This window comes from Amblyraja radiata, chromosome 14 (assembly GCF_010909765.2).
Source record: "Amblyraja radiata isolate CabotCenter1 chromosome 14, sAmbRad1.1.pri, whole genome shotgun sequence".
NCBI lineage: Eukaryota > Metazoa > Chordata > Chondrichthyes > Rajiformes > Rajidae > Amblyraja > Amblyraja radiata.
Window position 1 is genome coordinate 37781418 of NC_045969.1, and position 22333 is coordinate 37803750.

The 22333-nt window shown below is 40.1% G+C and overlaps 1 protein-coding gene and 1 long non-coding RNA gene across 4 annotated transcripts in view; one reads left to right on the forward strand and one right to left on the reverse strand.

Annotated features, from left to right (window-relative positions):
• LOC116980693 (limbic system associated membrane protein) overlaps window positions 1-22333 on the reverse strand; it is a 1768528-nt gene that overhangs the window by 176753 nt on the left and 1569442 nt on the right. The gene's annotated exons all lie outside the window — the stretch shown is intronic.
• Window positions 7715-20878, forward strand: LOC116980695. Its single transcript, XR_004414040.1, has 3 exons — window positions 7715-7725; window positions 19151-19154; window positions 20843-20878. It is a non-coding gene; the product is annotated as an uncharacterized LOC116980695 (long non-coding RNA).

Consider the following 22333-nt stretch of genomic DNA (forward strand, 5'->3'; position numbering starts at 1 on the left):
GGAATCACCTTTAGTAGTTGGAATGTTAGGGGCGTTAATGAGCCAATTAAAAGGGGTAAGATCTTAGCCCATCTAAAATCTATTAATACTGATATAATATTTTTACAGGAGACGCATCTCAAGGATGGAGCTCATAACAGGCTGAAGGCTAACTGGATTGGTCAATTATATTATTCTTCTTTCCTTTCTAAAGCTAGAGGTACTGCAATCATAACTCGTAAAGGCATACCATTCAAACACAAAGCCACTATAGCCGATAAGGAGGGTAGGTAAATTATAGTATCTGGGGAATTATATTCAACCCCACTTACTATGGTGAATATCTACGCCCCCAATTTTGACACCCCACAATTTTTTAATAAAATAATTAACATAATCTCCGACTCCACCCAGCAAAATCTGATAATTGAAGGAGACTTCAATTGTGTACTGGACCAATATCCGGATAAATCTTCTCAGCAAAGGAGATATAATACAAAATCAAAATCCAGCGAATTTCTAAACACTTACATAAAAAATACAAACATATCCGACGTATGGAGGATTGCTAATCCATCTAGAAGAGAATATTCTTTTTATTCAGCCGTTCACAAAACGTGTACACGTACTGATTATTTTCTGGTGGACACAAAATTGATCCCTTATACAATAAATCCCAAATATCATAATAATATTATTTTCGATCATTGTCCATTAACATTCTCCTTAAAATTAGAAGGAATGTATAATAAAAAAACGTTCTGGAGATTTAATCCTCAAATATTAACCGACCCAGGTTGCTGTGAATATTTGAAGCAACAGATGGAACTATTTTATGAGACAAATGACACACCTGGTATTTCGGCCTCTTTATTATGGGAATCTTTTAAGGCCTTTATCAGAGGTTCTATTATCTCATATCAAGCTTACCAAAATAAAAAAAACAGGTCGGAACAATTGGAATTAGAAGAACAGATTAGACAGCTTGATTTAGAAAATGCTACTGATCCCTCTATTGACAAACACAATCAGATAGCAGTATTAAAATTCAAGTTAAATCAAATTCTTTCCACAAGAGTTATTAAGTTATTTCAAGATACTAAGCAAAAAAACATTGAATTTGATGACAAACCGAATAAACTCCTGGCACGTCAGCTGAGAAAAATGGAAAAAGATCATACCATCCAAAAAATTAGATCAGAAAAAGGTGAGCTGCTTACACTCCCTAAAGATATCAATGAAAGATTTTTACAATTCTATCAAAATTTATACACATCTAAAACTTCAGTAGAAACTATACAGATTAAATACTTCCTTGACAATTGCAACCTTCCGTCACTCAATGCGGTGGAGCGAGAATAATTAGGAGCGCAGATTACAGTAAAAGATATTGAAGAGACTATTAAATCACTGAATAATGGCAAAACGCCAGGCCCAGATGGGTTCAGTAACGATTACTATAAAAAATGTCATGAATTAATTTCCCCTCATTTACAAGCCCTTATATACACGCATTTAAAGAACAGATGCTACCACAAACTTTAGCTGAATCAACTATTACACTGATACCCAAAAAAGCTAAAGATCTTGAAGAGCCAGGATCATATAGAGCAATAGCTCTTTTAAATATAGATCAGAAAATATTAGCTAAAACCCTGGCAAAAGACAAAGTAAGTATGTCAGTAAATTAATACATTCTGATCAAACTGGATTTATACCCAAGAAACATTTGTTCAATAACTTGAGACGCTTGTTTAATATAATGTACTCACACAGAACGATAAACAAAGACTTATCAATTATGTCTTTAGATGCAGAAAAAGCATTTGACCAAGTAGAATGGGAATATCTCTTCACAGTATTGCAAAAATTCCAACTTGGAGAACATTTTATTTCATGGATAAAGTTGTTATATAATAATCTGACTGCCAGAATACTGACTAATCAAACTTTCTCACCTAAATTTCAATTATACAGGGGAAATAGACAAGGGTGTGCTTTATCACCAATGTTATTTGCCCTTGCTATAGAACCCTTAGCTGAAAATATAAGAGTACATCCGGGCATTCGTGGCTATAATACTAAATATACTAATAATACAATTTTGTTATATGCAGACGATATACTAAACCTCATAGAACAATTCGGCTCCTTCTCAGGGTATAGAATAAACTGGAATAAAAGTGAAATTATGCCGATAAAACCTCATGACCCTTCACATCTCCTAAAATTTCCGTTAGAATTGCTACGGAAAAAATTTAAATATCTTGGAGTCTACGTGACTAGAAAATATCCCTCTTTATTTCAAGCAAATTTTCCACCATTAATCACCAAATTAAATGCCCTTATTCAATGTTGGAAAACACTTCCGATTTCCGCTTATTGGTAGAGTAAATGCCATAAAGATGATTTTCCTTCCACAACTCCTGTACCTATTTCAATCAATACCGGTTTACCTTCCTAAAATCTTTTTTTAAAAACTCGACTGTGATTACAAATTTTATCTGGGATTATAAAACTCACGGAATTCACAAACGACATTTATGCAAACCTCAAGAAATCGGTGGACTGGCTCTCCCTAATTTTCTTCTCTATTACTGGGCAACTAATATTAAAAATGTAATCTACTGGATGGGCGATACATGCGAACAAGTAAACTGGTTAAAAATGGAGAGGGAAGATTGTTTGCCTTTCAATATAAGCGCGATTCTTCTCTCTCCAATACATCTGAAGAAATCAATGTATGAGAAAAATCCGATAATCCATAGCACCTTACGAATCTGGAAACAGTTGAAATCAACCTTTAAATTGAGAAATGTATCTCTCTTCTTACCAATCGCCAATAATCCCTCGTTTAAACCGTCTACTTTAGACAAGGCATTTGTACAATGGAAAAGCTTAGGAATTAAAAAGCTGGGAGACCGTTATGAGATGGGGACCTTCCTCTCGTTTCAAGAATTACAGCTGAAATATCATCTGATTGATACAAATACATCGATAGATGCTCCTGAACACATCATCAGTGATGTAACCTGGGGTCATTGGGTGTTTTGGGTCTTTCATCATCAGACACCCTCACCCAGGCGACCCAGCCGTGGTTGATCAGACCACGACTTGTGTTCAGGTGGCATTCGCTCCTCCCCATGAACCTTCTCTCCTGATCCAGAGCCATCTCGAGGCCTTCTCCGCTGCCTCTTTGGTGTTCTTGATGGCCCTTCTCCTCGCCACTCCGTTGATGCCCAGTGCACTCAAGGCTTTGTAGAGCAATTGCCCATCAAAACCTCTGCAGCCAACCTCGATGGGCATAAACCTTGCCTTCCAGCCCTGCTTGCGGCAGTCTATGACCAGCTCTTCATATTTGGCCATCTTACTCTCGTGGGCCTCCTCCAGACAGTCCTCCCACGGCAATGTCAGTTCCAACAAGACGATGTTTTTGGTCGCCTCTGAGACCAGGAGGATATCTGGCCTCAGGGTAATCGTGGCAATGTGCTGTGGGAATTTCAGCTGTTTCACCAGGTCTACGGAAAGCTGCCAGTCCTGCGCAGTCGCCAGGATTCCTGACAGATTCCTGGCTGCTGTGGTTCTTGGCAGCTGCACTCCGGCCTTCACGAAGGTGATCATCTGGGTGGTTCTCGTCTGCAGCTGCTGATTCCCATGCTGATGGCTTCTGCAATGGGTTTGAGAACCTGGTCGTGACGCCATGTGTACCGGCCCTACCCAAGAGCCTTTGGGCAACAGCTCAGGATGTGTTCCAATGTCCCCTTGCCTGAGCATTGCGGGCAATCTGGAGATTCTGCTTTGCCCCAGATGAAGAGATTCGATGGGCTGGGCAGGACATCATACACTGCCTGGACCAGGAACTTGATGCACCGTGGTTCAGCCTGCCAGAGCTCAGTCCATGTGACTTTTCGGTCCATGGCCTGCTCCCACCTTGTCCAGGCTCCCTGCTGCCTCAATCCAATTGCTCTGGTACACCTCTTCTCCTCCACCACTGCCCTCACTTCCTCCTGGACCAGCCTGCGCCTCTCCTTCCCCTTGGCCTTGTCAAACTGGGGAGATGGGAAGATTCCCAGGCCTGCTCTTCCCCGAGTCCCTGCTCCCACCAGGACTCTGTGGCGTATCCGGGACTCTGCTTGCAACACGGCTTCGCCATCTCTCCACTTCCTCACAGTTTTCACCTCCACCCCTGCTTGAGCCATCTTGGGGTCGCTGGAGTCCCTGTACAGCATCACCTCTCTGGCCCGAGTCACCTTAAACTCCTCCTCCAGGGACTTCAGGGGCAGCTGGAGCTTGGTGTGATTTACGTAAAGGGCGATGCTGCTAAGGCTCCTGGGCATTCCCAGCCACCTTCTGAGAAAGCTGCTGACTTTCCTCTCCAATCTCTCTACGATGGATATTGGGACTTCGTAGACAAGCAGTGGCCAGAGTATCCTTGGCAGGATACCATGCTGGTAAATCCATGCCTTGAACTTGCCGGAAGCCCCGACCTGTCCACTGCTCTCAACCAACTCTGTTTAACAGCAGCCTGAAGGATACAGCATCTGTCCAGGCAACCTGTCAGGAGCTGGAGAGGTAGTCATTACTTCAGATATCTTCAAATACGAGACCACGTGAAAATACACACGCAAGATTGTCACTCCATGGGTCCAGATATACTAGATGAATGCATGAACAGAAAGGTGGATACAAATAAGTTAATATCCTACTTCTATAATACCCTTTTAAATGTACATATCCCATCGTTGGAAATAATTAGGCAAAGCTTGGGAAGACGAATTGGGTTTAACAATTTCAAAGGATAGTTCGGAGGAAAGTCTTCCATATATACATTACTGTTCTCTTAATGTTAGGCACTCCCTAATACAATTTAAAATACTGCATAGACTATATTATTCAAAGTCTAAATTGAACAAGATCTTCCCAAATGTCTCTCCTATCTGTGATAAATGTCTCCTCCAAGAAGCAACTATAACCCATTCTTTAGTTTCCTGCACAAAATTACAAAACTTCTGGAGGGGAATTTTTGATATCTTTTCCAAAATACTTTAAACAAAATTGGATCCCGACATAAAACTGATCACACTAGGTATGTCAGAGGCCTGTTCTGAGCTAACGATATTTCAAAGACGTTTCCCTAACTATGGCCTAATAACGGCGAAAAAATTAATACTTAAATTTTGGAAACAGACAACAGTCCCTACAGTGGAGATGTGGATCACAAACATGTCCGAGACACTATATTTGGAAAATATTAGGCCTGTCTTGGTGGAAAAACCAGATCAATTTCTTAAGACATGGACACCCTTTACCAAATTCTTACAACAATAGCATGGTGCAACACAAATTTAAATTTAAATCCGAAGCTGGGTTGGGTGAGGCGGGCGGGGGGAGGGGGACGAGGGGCAAGGTTTTTCTCCACTTTTCTTTTTCTTTTTTTCTTATTTCTATATCTTTCTGCAACACTACTTTGGGGTAGTTTAGGGGATTCTCTTTTGTTCATCTTTAATCTATCTTTTCACTTTCTACTTTTTTTCTTTCTTGTTTCCTTTTTCTTTTCTTTTTTCATTTTCATAATTTAGGCTATAAGGTTAAAAATGAAGCTGTACAACAATTGTATAATTTTAGATGCCGAATGTTTTATCTCTGTACAATTGCTTCTAATAAAAATAAAATAAAAAATTAAAAAAAAGATGGACGGTGGACCATAGGGGCTGTTTCCATGCTGTATTTCTAAACTAAACTAAATTAAACCCATGCTGACAAACAATAATCATCCTAGGTTCATGAGGACAAAGTAAAACATAGGCATTTCCATACAACTTTATCCTGCATTAGATACCAAGCACAACACATTAACGCATAGTATTGAGTGATTTTTTGTGAAATACAATCATCTAATAACAATACAACTAAGACTCAAGCTAAAAATGTCAAAATATTTTGAATTCTTCTTAGAATTACAGTAGCTATAAATGAGATACCACAGGATAAATTTTATTAATATCTATCAGCTAATCTGACAGACCAGGCTGCCTGTCCATGTAAGATCTAGCAAGATTTTATTCAAGTAAAACAAATGATATAAAAATGTGTCATGTTCTACAACGATTAAACTATTTGCTGAAGAAGAGTGTTGGCCAGATACTGTTTAATACTCTAAAGTTACAGGGCAAACATGTTGACTTATAATGAAAATGTAACATCAATTTTAAGTGGGATGATCAAAATTGATATATGAGATCAAATTTAAATCAAGATGAACATATTTTTTCCTGAAGTATCTTACTTTCATTTGGTTCAGTTTCAAGTAACTGAGTGTGTCTTTCTCACTGCCCATCTTCAGGGAAGGAATCATATTCAGTCATACACGGTCAATGGCTTGGACAATTGGGGTGGCACAGAGGAGCAGCAGATAGAGCTGCAGCCTCACAGCGCCAGACATTCGGGTTCGATCCTGACGTCGGGTGCTACCTGGATGGAATTTGTACATTCTTCCTGTGACTCCGTAGGTTTTATTCCGGGTGCTCCATTGTTTTCCCACATCACATTTGAGCAAACTGGTCTTCGTAAATTACCCCCCCTCCCAATGTGTAGGGAGTAGATGCGGAAGAGGGTAACATAGAACTAGCGTGACCGGGTAATCGATGGTCTTACAGCATCGGAGACCCAGGTTCGATCCTGACTATGGGTACACGGATTCAATACGTTCTCCCTGTGACCCCGTGAGTTTCCTCCTGGTGCTCCGGTTTCCTCCCACACTCCAAAGACATACAGGTTTGCAGGTTAACTAGCTTTGGTAAAGATTGTAAATTTTCCCTAGTGTGTAGGATAGTGCTAGTGTACGGGAACCGCTGGTCGGCACGGGCTCGGTTGGCCTTAGGGCTTGTTTCCACGTTGTATCTCTCAACTAAAACTAAACTAAACTAAATTGGGAGCAAGCAGGGGATGATCCCATACCTCTCACAACAAACATCAAGAAAGATACACCTAACCTGACATGGATACATGGGCAACAGTTTACCACATTACATTAATGATTCACATATGTACCCTTCCAAACGTTGGCAGATTTAAATTCCCAGACATATTTGTGCACAGAATATTATGATGCAAGTACCCTTGAGTACAACTTATGTAAAGAGAAATTTAACCAACAGCTGTTGCATCATAATCAAACTGAGTATGGGACTTAAGATCAGGAATATCCACTCAGGCAGAGTGTTTCAAATGTCCACAAAATTATACCATTCTAATTTCAAATGCAGTGATTTTCATGTTCATTTGCAAAATCCTAGCTATGTTTATTTATTAAGACTTCTCATATTAAATCGCAGTTGAGGCATACTGATAGAGAATTGATTTGTTTCCTCACTGTGGATGTAAGCAGCTCGCTACCAAAGGGATGTTAAGTAAAAAGTGTTTCGCACAATTATTTATCTACAGGCATAATTGTCTCATTGAAATTCAAATAGGCATTGCTCCTGACCTGCTTATCATAAATTATGAGAAAGGATTATAATGAATAAATTTTTTTAAAAGTGCTCAGCCCTCCAAGGATTAAGTTTTCAGACTAATTGATTAAAGCACAATAAACAACTGTTATGTTTTTATATATTGAAGAATGCAAAAGCTCTCTCCTGTCCCTCATGAATCCAGTCCTTGCTGTTTATATTTTTGCACCTTTTAAGATCAGAAATACAAATTGTTTCTATATTGTCGGGGGTTATATTGTGACTCGCTCAAAATGTTCTGTCATTTCCACTTGGCAGTGAAGTCATCTGCTGTTAAAGTGAAAAACCTTCATTGGTACTTTTAAATGAATAAAGTGAGCATCACTCTTCTTTTATTTGTAGATTTACCAAAGGGCAAGTTGGAAATTGTCCACTAGACTAAACAGCTCACTATAACGGGCAGCTGTGACAATTTCAATCAATTGGCCAGGCATATTGTATTATTTCTACACATATCTCAATATTAAGCAGCTTAAATCTGCAGGATAGGTTAGAAATTATTCCACTGGCCTCTGTCAGGTACATTTAAAGTGACTCCATTTATTTTGCCAGTCATTCTACATGCCAGAGTACTGCAATTTGCAAAAACAGAAAACATCGGACTCAAATTCCTTATTTTTTATTCCCTGTAAACTCTCCCAAATTAGGCATAACAGATCAGGAAGTGACACAACAGCCTGCATGAAAGACTTTAGATGATACAGCATTGAAGCAGGCCCTTCGGCCCAGTGAGTCTGTGTCAACCGACAATCATGCCGTATATTAGCACCATCTGACACAGTAGGGACAATTCCCAATTTACAGAAGCCAATTAACCTACAAACTTGTACATCTTTGGAGTGTGGGAGAAAACCATAGCACCCAGAGAAAACACACAGGGAGAACGTATAAACTGTGTTCTGACAGCACCTGAGGTCAGGATCGAACCTGGATCTCTGGCGCCGTTATGTAACAATTCTACTGCCGCACCACTGTGCCGCTCAAAGGATCAAGGTCACCATGTCATATGTACAATGTGCACGTTATTATAAGCATGAAAGACATTTCAAATCTGCACACAATTTCCAATATGGAGAGCAGATATAAATCTCCTTTTACCCTGTAATGTCATTTGTACAAAGGAGATATTTTGAATGGCAAATGCAGCAATTTTAAGCAAAGAAACAATCCGTTGGACAATCAACATGTCGAGCAGCATCTGTGGATGGACAGTCAATGTTTTCGGTCAAGATTCCCACATGCATAGCGATTGACGCGATATGATGGGCTAGTGATATAATGCACTAGTGATATGATGGCTAGTGATATGGTGGCTAGTGATATGATGGGCTAGTAAGATGATGGCTAGTGATATGATGGGCTACTAATACGATGGGCCAGTGATATGATGGGCTAGTGATATAATGCGCTAGTGATATGATGGCTAGTGATATGGTGGCTAGTAATAGAATGAGCTAGTGATATGATGGGCTAGTAAGATGATGGCTAGTGATACAAAGGGGTTGTGATAAGATAGTTAATGATACAAAGAAACTAAATGTCTGGACATCTTTTGCTCTCATCTGTGAAACAAAGGGATGAGCACTGCTCCCTTTACAGTAGTCAGAGAAGAAGGTGCCTGGCTGTTTGACACTGAAGATGAGAAGAGTCTTAACTCGATGAACACAGTTAGATGATGCCTTCCCCAGAGGTTGGTGAACTCCAGAAAGACATTATTCTGTCAAGTTTTGAGTCCTTTCTACCAACATTGAGGAAGTTTGAAAGGCTGATGAAAATTGATACTGCTTTCATAAATATATTAACAACATATGACACTATTTGGAATGGTGGCCTGCTACTCAAAATGTTATGGATTATCAAGTGCTACAAGATTCCGTGGGTTTGATCATTCCCTGTTGAAAAAAACTCAAATTATGTGTCCACCTTAGCAACAAGACCAGTCAAAGTGATGCAGCTGGTAGAGCTGTTGTCTCACACGCCAGAGATCCGGGTTCGATCCTGACCTCAGGTGCTTCTGTGTAGAGTTTCCATGTTCTCCCTGTGACCGCGTGAATTTCTTCCAGGTGATCTGGCTTCTTGCCATGTCCCAAAGATGTGCGGATTTGTAGGTTGACTGGACTGTGTAAATTGGTCCCAGTGTTGATGTCGCTGTGGACTCAGTGAGCTGAAAGGCCTGTTTCCATGCTATATCTCCAAACTAAGCTGAATACATACAGTCAATAATAATCTAATGTGAAGGTAGATGATTGTGCAAGCTCCTTCCATACAGTTGCGAAGCTTCACACTAAACACTAGAAGTTCAAATAGCCAACCATTTTGTGCAGTCAATACATCAGTTCTGGGAGTCTCACACGTAAATCAGATCTTCTGGGGTGCTATTTCCAGACCTGGCACCTCCAGGCTAATCCAGGTAAGACAGGAGTGTAAAGCCCCTGTCCCACTTACGTGTCCTTGGCACGCTAATTACGCGATCTCGTGGTCGCGTTGAGGCGCGACGGTCCCGTGAAGGTCGGGCGTGACTTCATTCGCCTGCACAGCCGTCTGGAGTGCATGACATCATTTGAAGATGAACACAAAATGCTGGAGTAACTCAGCGGGACCGGCAGCATCTCTGAAGAGAAGCAATGGGTGATGTTTCGGGTCGAGACCCTTCTTCAGTCTGCAGAGATGCTGCCGGTCCCGCTGAGTTACTCCAGCATTTTGTGTCTATCTTCAATTATCTTGGCCCCGCTCTGGGAGTAGAAGTGGGGGCGGATCCGGACCATGACGGCTGTGAGCCCCAGGCCGAGCTCGGCGATCGTTTGCCTGCTTCTGCTGCTGTTGGAGGTGAGACGTTTCGTCACGCCAGGGTCTTAGGCCTGTTCCACTTTGGCCGTCAGTTACGCGACAGAAGATTTTGTTCGCTACAAAAATTTCAGAGCCCCGCGCGATGTCGCGCACAACTACATACCCCTCCGCGCTTCTAAGTGGGACCAGCCACGCTCACCCATACGATGGTCATGCACCTCAACACGACGACGAGGTCACGTAATTTTCGTGCCAAGGACACGTAAGTAGGATAGGCCCTTAAGTCTTCCAATTGAGCAATAAAGAAACGGGGAATGCATTGGCATGTTAATGGCTTCAAAATACTCAAAGTTAGTGTGTTATCATTACGCTTGCTACATCGTGAAATTGAACTATCTTTTTATGTACATATATCCTAACAATGGTTAGTAATGGGATAATGATGACAAAACCCAACTTTTCTCTATGTTTAAGTATGGTAAATTGTCGCGAGAATCACTTTGTACTTGATATACAGCCAATTTAAAAGCCATTCTTTCTGTGAAATCCCACTCAAATATTAAAGTACCATGTGTATGATTTCTGGCAATTAATCCCAAGGCTAGCCACATTGTTCAACACTTCATCATGTGACACATCATCCCCTACTCCGCTAATCTCCAGAGTAGATTGACCGAGCAATCTCCTGCTCAAGGGACCATATACACGGAGGGATTATGGTTTAAAAGAATTCTCGCAACAAACCAAAAGCAGAGAACTGCAAATCACTTGCCACTGACACAGAGTACCACTAGACTTCATCATTAATTGAATATTGTGACTATCTAATAGTGCTTCGCTGCTGTTATACAGCAGATACAATTCCCAGAGCAGCATCTATCTGTATGATATGATCGGAAGGCTGCAGAAACAAGACTGGTTTCAGCCTGCTCCGTCTTGCATCACCAAAGCAGAGTGCTTGTGTGTCTTTGGAGGGATGTACAATTAATGGAAATTTTATGACAGAAGGATTTATTTAACTTATTAAAAATGTATACATTTTAAAACAACAATGTGTTCAGAAGCTTCAGTGAATCACAGGGACACTTTTCAAACTGGGCATTGTTGGCTTCCTGTGCTGTTGTAGTTTAGTGGTTTTGGTGATATTTATTGTTTGCATCAACAATCTTTCTTTCTTTCTTTTCTTTTAAAACCTTTTTATTAGTTTTTTTTCAAAAGCAAATACAAAACAACAAAAAAGTAATGATAAACATAACAGTGATATTGATACATAGGGATCAGGGTTACATTAATGGCAGGTATAACCTAAATATGATTCCAGTGTCAAAATACACATTGAATATAGACCTCCCAGTCTCTATGTAAATATAGTTAAGTGTTAAAACGAGAACTTACATGTATAAAAACAAAAAGATAAAAAGAAGAAAAAAAATGAGAAAAAAAGAAAAAAAATGAATAAACAAACCCCCCTAAACTAAAGAGAAAAAAAAAGCAAAATAGAATCTGGGCTGCAAAGAGTTTCAACAATTTAAGTTCACTCAATTTAACAATGAGTTTGTCGTCAAGTCCGTTCCACCGTATACCAGTAAAAAAAATTATTATAACAGTTTATGTTGTATGAAAATGTTGAATAAATCTTCCTAAAGTCCTATCAAATTTAACCAAGGGTTCAACAATGTCACTCCTATTTTTTTCTAAATTTTAACATTATATCGTTTCTGAGTACCAATGGAGTGTGTTCGGAGGATTGGAATCTTTCCATTTAAATGAAATAGATCTCTGGCAATTAATGTGGTAAAAGCAATCAGCCGATGGGCGGAACGGGGCAGATGAATAGAATCTAACATTGGTAGCCCAAAAATTGCAGTAATAGGATGAGGTTGTAAATCAATACCTAAAACTACAGAGATAGTATCAAAAATGTATTTCCAATATTTTTCCAAAAGTGGGCAGGACCAAAACATATGAGTCAATGAGGCCACTTCAGAATTACATCTGTCACAGGTAGGATTTATTTTACCATAAAAATGAGCGAACTTATCTTTTGACATATGAGCTCTGTGAACCACCTTGAATTGTATCAAAGCGTGTCTTGCACACATTGAGGAAGTATGAACTAATTGAAGAATTCTCTCCCATTTCTCAGTAGATAAAGAAATTTGAAGTTCTCTTTCCTAGTCATTCTTAATTTTATCAAATGTATATTTTTTTAATTTCAAAATCAACTCATAAATAATCATTATTAAGCCCTTCTGATAAGGGTTCAAATATAAAAAAAATTCCAAGATATCGGTTTGATGTGGTAACGGAAAAAAGGGTAGAGTAGCCCTCAAAAAATGTCTAATTTGTAAATATCTAAAAAAATGTGAGTTGGGTAAATTATATTTATTGGAGAGTTCAAAAGACATAAAACAACCATCCGAAAACAAATCACGAAAAGCTACTAATCCCTTCCTCTTCCATAACAGAAAGGCTTGATCAGTACTAGAAGGTTGGAAGAGAAAATTAGATATGATAGGACTCGATAAAATAAATCATTTAATCCAAAAAACGTACAAAATTGATACCATATTCGAAGTGTATGTCTTAATATTGGGTTAGTCGTATATTTATTAAATCTCGTAATTGTAAAAGGTAACGAGACCACTAGAATAGAAGCCAATGATAGCCCTTGCATAGAATCACGTTCCGGAAGTGGCGGCGCTGGGAACGGCTGCGGCTCGCCTGCAGTCCGTTTGTCTTTTACTTTTTTGTGTTGTTTTTTTCGTTTTGTCTAGTTACGTTTTGGTTTTTAGGTCGTGTTTATGTGGGGGGGGGGGGGGTGGAGTGGGGGGTGAAACTGGGCTTGCTGTCTCTCCCTTCGGGGGAATATGACCTTTTTGTCGTATCCCCCTTCTCTGCCTCCGTCTACGCTGAGGCCTAATGGCGGAGCTGGCGACCTCGGGACTCTGGAGGCAGCTGACAGGACTCGCCCTGAGCTCGCTCCCGTGAGGGTGGCCCAGCCCGGGGCTGGAACTGCGCTCTCGTGAGAGCGGCCTGGCGAGGGGCTGAGAGACTCTCCCGTGAGGGGCTGTGGCCCGTCGGAGTGGCCCAGCCCGAGGGAGAATGGCACTCCCGTCGGAGTGGCCCAGCCCGAGGGTGGAACGGCACTCCCGTCGGAGTGGCCCAGCCCGAGGGAGAACGGCACTCCCGTCGGAGTGGCCCAGCCAGAGGGTGGAACAGCACTCCCGTCGGAGTGGCCCAGCCCGAGGGTGGAACGGCACTCCCGTCGGAGTGGCCCAGCCCGAGGGAGAATGGCACTCCCGTCGGAGTGGCCCAGCCCGAGGGAGAACGGTACTCACGTGAGGGCGATCCGGCTCGGGGCTGGAACGGTGCTCCGGTGGCTGGGACGGCGTTTTGTTGGCGGTGACCTGAGTCCTGGGTTCAGCCGCGGGCCAGCGGCTGCGTGTGCTAGACTGGAGGGCGGCAGCTTCGACCACCCCCGGGCCGCGGTGTTTGAACCGGCCCGTTTGCGGGGTTCGGTGAGCCGCGGGACTGTTGTGCCATCGCCCGGTGGGGAATCGCCTCAGCGCAGAGGGAGAAGAGGAGGGAAGAGACAGTAACCCTAAGATTTTTTGCCTCCACCACAGTGAGGAGGTGCTTGGAGGATACACTGTGGTGGTGTTAATTTGTGTTTATTGTTGTTTATTATTGTATGATTTTATGTATGACTGCAGGCACGAAATTTCGTTCAGACCGTAAGGTCTGAATGACAATAAAGGTATTCAATCAATTCAATTCAAGATTTATCCATCCTGGACATTGGGTATCTTCTAAATCTTTTGTCCAAAACATTAAATAGCGAGCATTAACTGCCCAATAGTCGGCAGTCCCAAACCACCATCTTTTTTTGATTTCTGTAAGTATTTTTCACTTAGTCTGGAATTTTTATTCTGCCATATATATGAGGAAATTCTGGAGTCATGATATCAAAGAAAGATTTAGGAATAAAAATTGGTATCGTCTGAAATAAGTATAAAAATTTAGATAAGATAAACATTTTAATAGCATTGATTCGGCCTATTAGAGATAAGGACATTGATGACCATTTAGTGAACTGTTGTTTGATGTGGTCAATTAAAGGCGTAAAAGTTTCTTGGTAATCTTAGTGCCTAAATAAGTAAAGCATTCGGTTGTCAATCTAAATGGAAACTGTCCATAATTTGAAACTAGATTGTTCAATGGAAAAAGCTCACTCTTACTAAGATTTAGTTTATAACCAGAAAAACGACTAAATTGATTAAGTAGAGCTACTATTGCCGGAATAGATTTCTCAGGGTTAGAAATGAATAATAACAGATCATCTGCATAAAGAGATAGCTTAAGTGTCTTATACCCACGGACAATACCAGAAATATTAAGGGATTCCCTAATAGCGGTGCCCAAAGTTTCCAAAGTGATATCAAACAGTAAAGGACTTATAGGGCAGCCCTGTCTAGTACCTCGAAAGAGCCTGAAAAAGGGGGATCTCTGATTATTGGTAAGTACAGAAGCCTGAGGTATATGATATATCAGCTTGATCCAAGAAATACATTTTGGACCAATCTTTTTCAAGGGTATTGAAAGTGTATTCCCATACTACTCTATCAAACGCCTTCTCAGCATCAAGTGAAATGACACATTCTGAAGTTTTATTTGAAGCTGTATATACGATATTCATTTATATCCTAATGTTAAAGTATGAGTAACGATTTTTACTAAAACCTGTCTGATCTTCAGAAATAATTTGCGGTAAAATATTTTCCAATCTCATAGCTAATATTTTGAAAAGTATTTTGTAATCTACATTTAACAGTGATATAGGTCTATATGATGTTACTTCTATCGGATCTTTGTCTTTTTTAAGAATTAAAGAAATAGATGCTTCATAAAAGGATTGTGGTAATCTATTCATTAAAAGGCCTTCTTTATAAACCTTGCATAGCCAGGGGGACAATAAACTTGAGAAATATTTTAAAAATTCCAATGTGAACCCATCTAAACCAGGAACTTTACCAGAATTCATCAAAATGATTGCTTTCTGTATTTCTTCCACCGTGATGGATTCGTCTAACAACAGAGACTCATTATGTGGTAAATTTGGCAAGTTCAGTTGCTTTAAAAACTCATGCATTATATTGGAATCAGTAGGAAATTCTGATTGGTCTAGGGTGGTATAGAATTCCTGAAAGGATTTATTAATTTCATCATGGTCTACATTCAATGTACCATCCCGTTTACTCACTTTAATAATCTGACGTTTGTCCGACATCGCTTTCAACTGATTAGCGAGTAATTTCCGAGATTTTTCGCCATGTATATAAAATTGACTTTTGGTTTTAAGTAACTGATTCTCATTCGGTGATACTAATAACAAATCATGTCTCAATTGAAGTTCAACTCTATTCTTATAGAGGTCTAAACTAGGAGCTTTTGAATATTTTTTACCAATTTCTTTAATCTCATTAGCCAATGTACGTATTTTGTTTTGAGTTTGTTTTTTTAATCCCGCGGAGTATGAAATAATTTGTCCATGAATATATGCCTTAAAAGCATCCCAGACTACACCATTGGATATTTCTTCAGTAGAATTTGTTAAGAAGAAAAAAGTAATCTGATCTTTAATAAAATTAACAAAATTTAGTTCTTGAAGCAAAGTAGAATTAAATCGCCATTGTTTAGCACTAAACTTGGAATCAGGTAGTTTGATTTATAGTTTCAATGGTGCATGATCAGAAATAGCAATGGCTTCATACTCACATGCAGTGACCGATGAAACTAGCCGAGAATCTATTATAAAGTAGTCAAACTATGATATACAAGAGAGAAAAAAGAAAATTATTTTGGGTGTAAGAATCTCCAGACTTCTAACATTCCAGAATCAAGTAAAAAAGAATTAATAAAACTAGCGGATTTATTTGGAAGCACATGATCAGATGCAGATCTGTCCATCGAGGGGTTCAAACAGCAGTTAAAATCTCCACCCATTATTAAAAAATGTTCATTTAAATTAGGAAAGGATGCGATTAACTGTTTAAAAACTCAGGGTGATCAATATTAGGTGCATAAACATTCACCATAGCAACTTTTTGGTTATGAAGAACACCAGTAATCACCAAAAATCTACCATATGGATCAGAAATTGTTTCATAATGAACAAACGGAATTGAGGAGTCAATAAAAATAGAGACTCCTTTCACCTTAGCCTGTGAATTTGAAAGAAACTGCTGTCCTCTCCAAAACATGAAAAATCGTTGATTGTCGTATTGCCTTACATAAGTTTCCTGAACAAAGATAATCTGAGCAATCATTGTTGCGACAGAACCCATGCCACCCTGGCCGCACTCTCATTTCACTCCTGCCATCACGAAGAAGATATAGGAGCCTAAAAACTCTAACATCCAGGTTCAGGGGCAGCTTCTTCCCTACAACCGTCAGGCTATTAAATACTACCATCTCCAACTAAGCTCCAAACTACATAGACTAAGGGGGGGGGGGGGGGGGGGGGGGGGGGGGAGCACTGTTTTTCTCTTTGTACCATTATTGTTTGTTTTTTATATATACTGAACTTTTTGTTGTTGATTATCATGTTTACAGCGGACTATGTTTTGTGCTGCTGCAAGTAGGAATTTCATTGTTTCCTTTCAGGACATATGACGAAAGAACACTCTTCACTCTTTAAGGGGTAGGATCTAACAGTGTTAAAATTGGTCTCTGGCCTAACTTTGCTCAGCTAGAGTGTCAGAGGCTGAAAGAAGACTGGATAGAATTACATATATTATGAGGCGTAGGTAGGGTACTTATAGGGTAGGGTCAAAATCTTCATATCGAAGCATGGAGAGCATTGCTTTTACATGAGAGAGACAAAGTTTAAAGTAGGAGGGTTTTTAAACAGAGCATGAAGATGGTTCCATTATTATCCCATATTTCAGAAAAATAATGTACAGAATGTAAGGGGCGACACACACGGTGGTGCAGCGGTAGAATTGCTGCCTTTCAGCACCAGAGACCAGGGTTTGATCCTTAATTACGGATGGTCTGTATGGAGTTTGTACATCCAGGTATTCCCCGGATACTCTAGATTTCTCCCACGTTCCAAAGACGTACAGGTTTGTGGGTCAAAGAGCTTCAGTTAAAATTGGAAAAGGTCCTAGCGAGTAGGATAGTGCTAGTGTATGGGGACCATTGCATAGCCCGGACTCAGTGGGCTGAAGGGCCTGTTTCACACTATAACATTGAAACTAAACTAAATTTTCAACTGCCTCTGTTGTGCAAAACCATTTTTTTTCAAATTATGCCTGAATTGGAACACTGCACATCATTCTGATTGATTTAAGTTCCATACAATCTTATCAAACCTCTCTCCTGGCTGAGTTAAGCCTTACAATCTGCGAGAGCAATGCGATTCTTGTAAACAAAACAAAATAGATAGAAAGCCATGGAAGGTGATTTAAAATATATATAATTTTGCATTATTCTGCCATTTCACTCCTCTGGCAATTTTACAGCAAGCTCCTTTCAGAGGTCATGGTGAAAAGTCAAGCAACTTGTACTAGGACTCAATGTTCCCCAGATTCACACAAACAAAAGCATCAAAAACCACAGTGCTCCGCCTTCCCAACAGGACCTTGGGTAACCTTTTTCCAAAACTCGATTTTATACCTTAAGTCTAAAATGTCCTATTTTAGAGGAACATCAAACCAATACATCAAACTCTGACCAAAAAACAAGAAATCCTAAATCTGATTGTACACAAACTGCAAAATGTTAAGAGTTCACACAGTTAGCAGTGTGATGGGTTATCTCTGATTTAATGTGACATAGTGATTGAAATGACCTCAATGCTGGAATTTGGTGTGATGTACAAGACTTGGCAGCTAAATATTTCATTACAAGCAGACTCCAATTACTGCTTTTCAACAAGCCAGTAAATAAAGATGTCCCCGTTTTTCATTTGCTCTGAATTATATGAAGATAGGAAAGAGGATATTTAACATGTTTCTGAGCTCTTCAGAAGATTTACTGGCTTTGCAGCACTTTTTTGGTGGAAGTAAAAATTCTGTGGAACAATATTCAATGTTCATCTATATGCCCAGCGATGATGCACTGAAATGAATCATGAAATAATTGGGCTATTGCTGGGAAATAACTGAGCTAATAAAAACTTTCATTTGAAGGCATTAGGAGAAGATGTGCAACAAAATCATGTGGATATGCATGGCAAAAATGAGAAGACTGAAAACGGCATCACAAATTGAATAACTAAAATTAGGGCGGTACAGCTGGTAGTGCCACTGACTCACAGCGCCAGAGAACCGGGTTCGACCCTGACCTCGGGTGCTGTCTGTGTGGAGTTTGCACATTCCCTCTGTGACCGGGTGGGTTTGCTCTGGGTGCTCCGGTTTCCTCCTATGTCCCAGGGGATTCCAGTTCCTAAGAAGAAAGCTCATGGTTGGCCTTCATTGTGAAAGGATTTGAGTTAAGGAGCAATGAGGTCCTACTGCAGTTGTACAGGGTCCTGTTGTGACCGCACCTAGTATTGTGCGCAATTTTGGTCTCCTAATTTGAGAAGGACATTATTTCTATTGAGGGAATGCAGCATAGGTTCACCAGGTTAATTCCAGGGATGGCGGGACTGATTTATCATGAAAGAATGGGTCGACTGTGTTTGTATTCACTGGAATTTAGAAGAATGAAAGGGGATCTTGTATAGAAACAATTCTTAAAGGACTGGACAGGCTAGATGCAGCAAAAATGTTGCTGATGTTGGTGAAGTCCAGAACCAGGGGTTACAGTTTAAGAATGAGGGGTAGGTCATTTAGGACTGAGATGAGGAGAAAGTCCTTCAGCCAGAGAGTTGTGAATCTGTGGAACTATCTGCCACAGAAGGCAGTGGAGGCCAATTCACTGAACGTTTTCAGGAGAGAGTTAGATTTAGCTCTTAGGGCTAACAGAATCAAGGGATATGGGGAAAAAGTAGGAATGGGGTATTGATTTTAGATTATCAGCCATGATCGATTTGAATGGCGGTGCTGACTCGAAGGGCCAAATGGTCTACTACTGCATCTATTTTTCTATGTTAATATGTTTCTATTAATTGGCCTCTGTAAAAATTGTCCCTGGTGTGTAAGGAGTGGATGAGGAAGTAGGATAGCGTGAAAAGGGTCATGGATAGTCCGCATGTATTCGATGTGCCACAGGGCGTGCTTCCATGCTGTATCATTAAACTAAACTAAACTAAATTTCATGCAATTCCAAAAATTTACCACAATTATAAATATTTTGTCCTGTTGCCTATTACAATGGGGAAACAAGACGTCCCAAAGGATGAAGATTTTCTGTTTGTTCCTGTAGCCAAATATTATATTCTGCAAATTCATGAAATTCTGTTGTTGAACTAAGGTTACTTACATGTACTCTGATATTACATTGTCCTGATATAGGTTGAAATACATTTTATCAAACCCATATCTCACAGAATAAGAGTTTGCATAAAATAAGTTTAATCTCTCCACAACTAAAAATACAACTTTCCAACTCACATTGCCATTCCAAGAAACAGGAAGCTTGTCTTTGCATAGGATGTAATAAAGTGTGAACACTGACAATTCAAACTGTCAGTAAAGTAGGAAAATAAAATAATTTTATGTTTTCAGGTGAATTCATAAACATTTATACTTTGCACTGCAAGACATGAATATATTAGACAAGCTGGCCCATTAGAGGGTGGTGAATCTATGGAATTAATTGCCACAGATGGTTGTGGAGGACGCCAATGGATATTTTTAAGGTGGAGTTTGATGGGTTCTTGATTAGTATAGGTGTCAGGGGTTATGGAGAGAAGGCAGGAGAATGGGTTTGAAGGGAAAGATAGATCTGCCATGATTGACTTGATGGGCCACATGGCCTAATTCTGCTCCTACAACTTAGGAACTCGTGAACTGATAAGGCTGTCCTATACTCTTCATGGCTCGAACATCAATAATTATAATCAGTAGAGCCAGGATTTTGCCATTAATGCCATGAGTGCCTTTTCATGCCTTTTTTGATGATTTCACCAGGATAATGCCTTTTTCATGATCAGCCGTCGGTCATTCGTTCAGTTGTGCCGCTGCCCGCTGGTTCAGTCTTCTCCAAGATCTATTTAAGAAAGAACTGCAGATGCTGGAAAAATCGAAGGCAGACAAAAAATGCTGGAGAAACCCAGCGGGTGAGGCAGCATCTATGGAGAGAAGGAATAGGCGACGTTTCGGGTCGAGACCCTTCTTCTGACTGATGTGGGGGGACGGGAAAAATAAAGGAAGAGGCGGAGACAGTAGGACTAGAAGGAGAGCTGGGGAGGGGGAGGAGGGAGAAGATAAGGGCTATCTAAAATCAGAGAAGTCAATGTTGATACCGCTGGGGTGTAGACTAACCAAGCAAAATACCCAAGCTCACCACATTTACTGCTGGCTCCTGTCACAAATCTGAGTTTTCGAGTGATCTGTGCAAGGCATTCATTGATGCTGGAATTCCACTATGGAAATTGGAAAACAAAACTCTCAGAGGTTTTTTAGAGAAATACGTAGAGGAACATAGACCAAGCGAGTCAACATTACGGAAAGGATATGTTGACAGCAACAACATTGTTGTGCAGAATATTAGAGATGAAGATGCATGCAACAAAATATGGATCTCAATAGACGAGACAACCAATGATGTGGGGAGATATGTTGCCAATGTGGTCATCGGTACACTGGAGGCAGGTCAACCATCAAAGGAGTATTTGTTGACATTGGAAATATTGGAGAAGTCAAACAGCTCAACTATTGCTTAGTTGTTTACATCTTCGCTTTTTGTACTTTGGCCAGAAGGTATAAAACATGAGAATGTTCTTCTGTTTGTCCAATGTCAAGAAAATCTTCCTCAAAGCACCATCATGTGTGCAGTTGTTCAAGGAAATGGCACCCGGGATTCCGCTATCTCCTCAGCCCGTTTTAACTAGGTGGGGTACATGGCTCTCTACTGCACTCTATTATACGGCAAATTTTGAAAAGATAAAAGAAATCGTCAACAGTTTTGAAGAAAAATCAGCTGCAGTCAGGATCGTCAGTGAAATAATGCAAATTCCTCCAATAATAAAAATTCCTCCACCGCGATCTTGTGTTTATTGCTTCCAATTTTGCAAAATTTCCACAAGCTATCACTTCCCTTGAGAAAAGTAGCGAAACATTAGTGAATAACTTGCAGATTTTCAACAAAGTAACTGACGATATTCGTAAAGTTCCTGGCGACGTAGGTAAAGACATACAAGGAAAATGTGGGAGAGATTTTAGCTAACAAAGATCTTGAAGAGATAGAAACCATAGCTAAACTTCTCAAAGGTAATTGTAATGCAGAAGAAATTGACATGAATATAGAGTCTGTAGCTTGTTTCAGGTATGCACCAGTGACCTCAGCTGAGGTAGAAATAAGTTTTTCACAACTGAAGCATATTCTGTCTGACTGACGGCGTTGTTTTACACCAAATAATTTGAAACAAATGCTAGTAATTATGTGCAACCAGGCAACTTTGGTCATTTAATATAGTATACCTTTATATTATCATTTTAAACATATTTTGGTGGTGGAAATAAATGCCTTTTATGCCTTTTTGTCAATAAATGCCTTTTCATGCTTTTTTTGTAATTTTATTATGCCTTTTTGCCTGCCTATTTCAGAGTTTTTTAGTGCTACAATTTTTGGCCAACCATTCTCATCATTGTCCTGTGATGTAAATTAAACAAGTTTTGTTCAGATTGATGGTATATCTTACAAGTTATTGACATTTAAAACTTACAAAAAATAAAGCAGTGCTCCCACTTGCCCACCCCCACTTGCCGTCTTTACTTGACAGGCGCCACAAAGTCCACTCCACAGGTCCTCAAGCTTTTTCACAATTTCTGACCGCCATCTTTTTTTTCCCGTCACAACGGCGACCCGACAGCTCCACGGGTAAGTTTCCTCCTATTTTAATTTTTCCTCATCCGGGCCCTGGGCTGAGATTGGAGCCAGTGCGT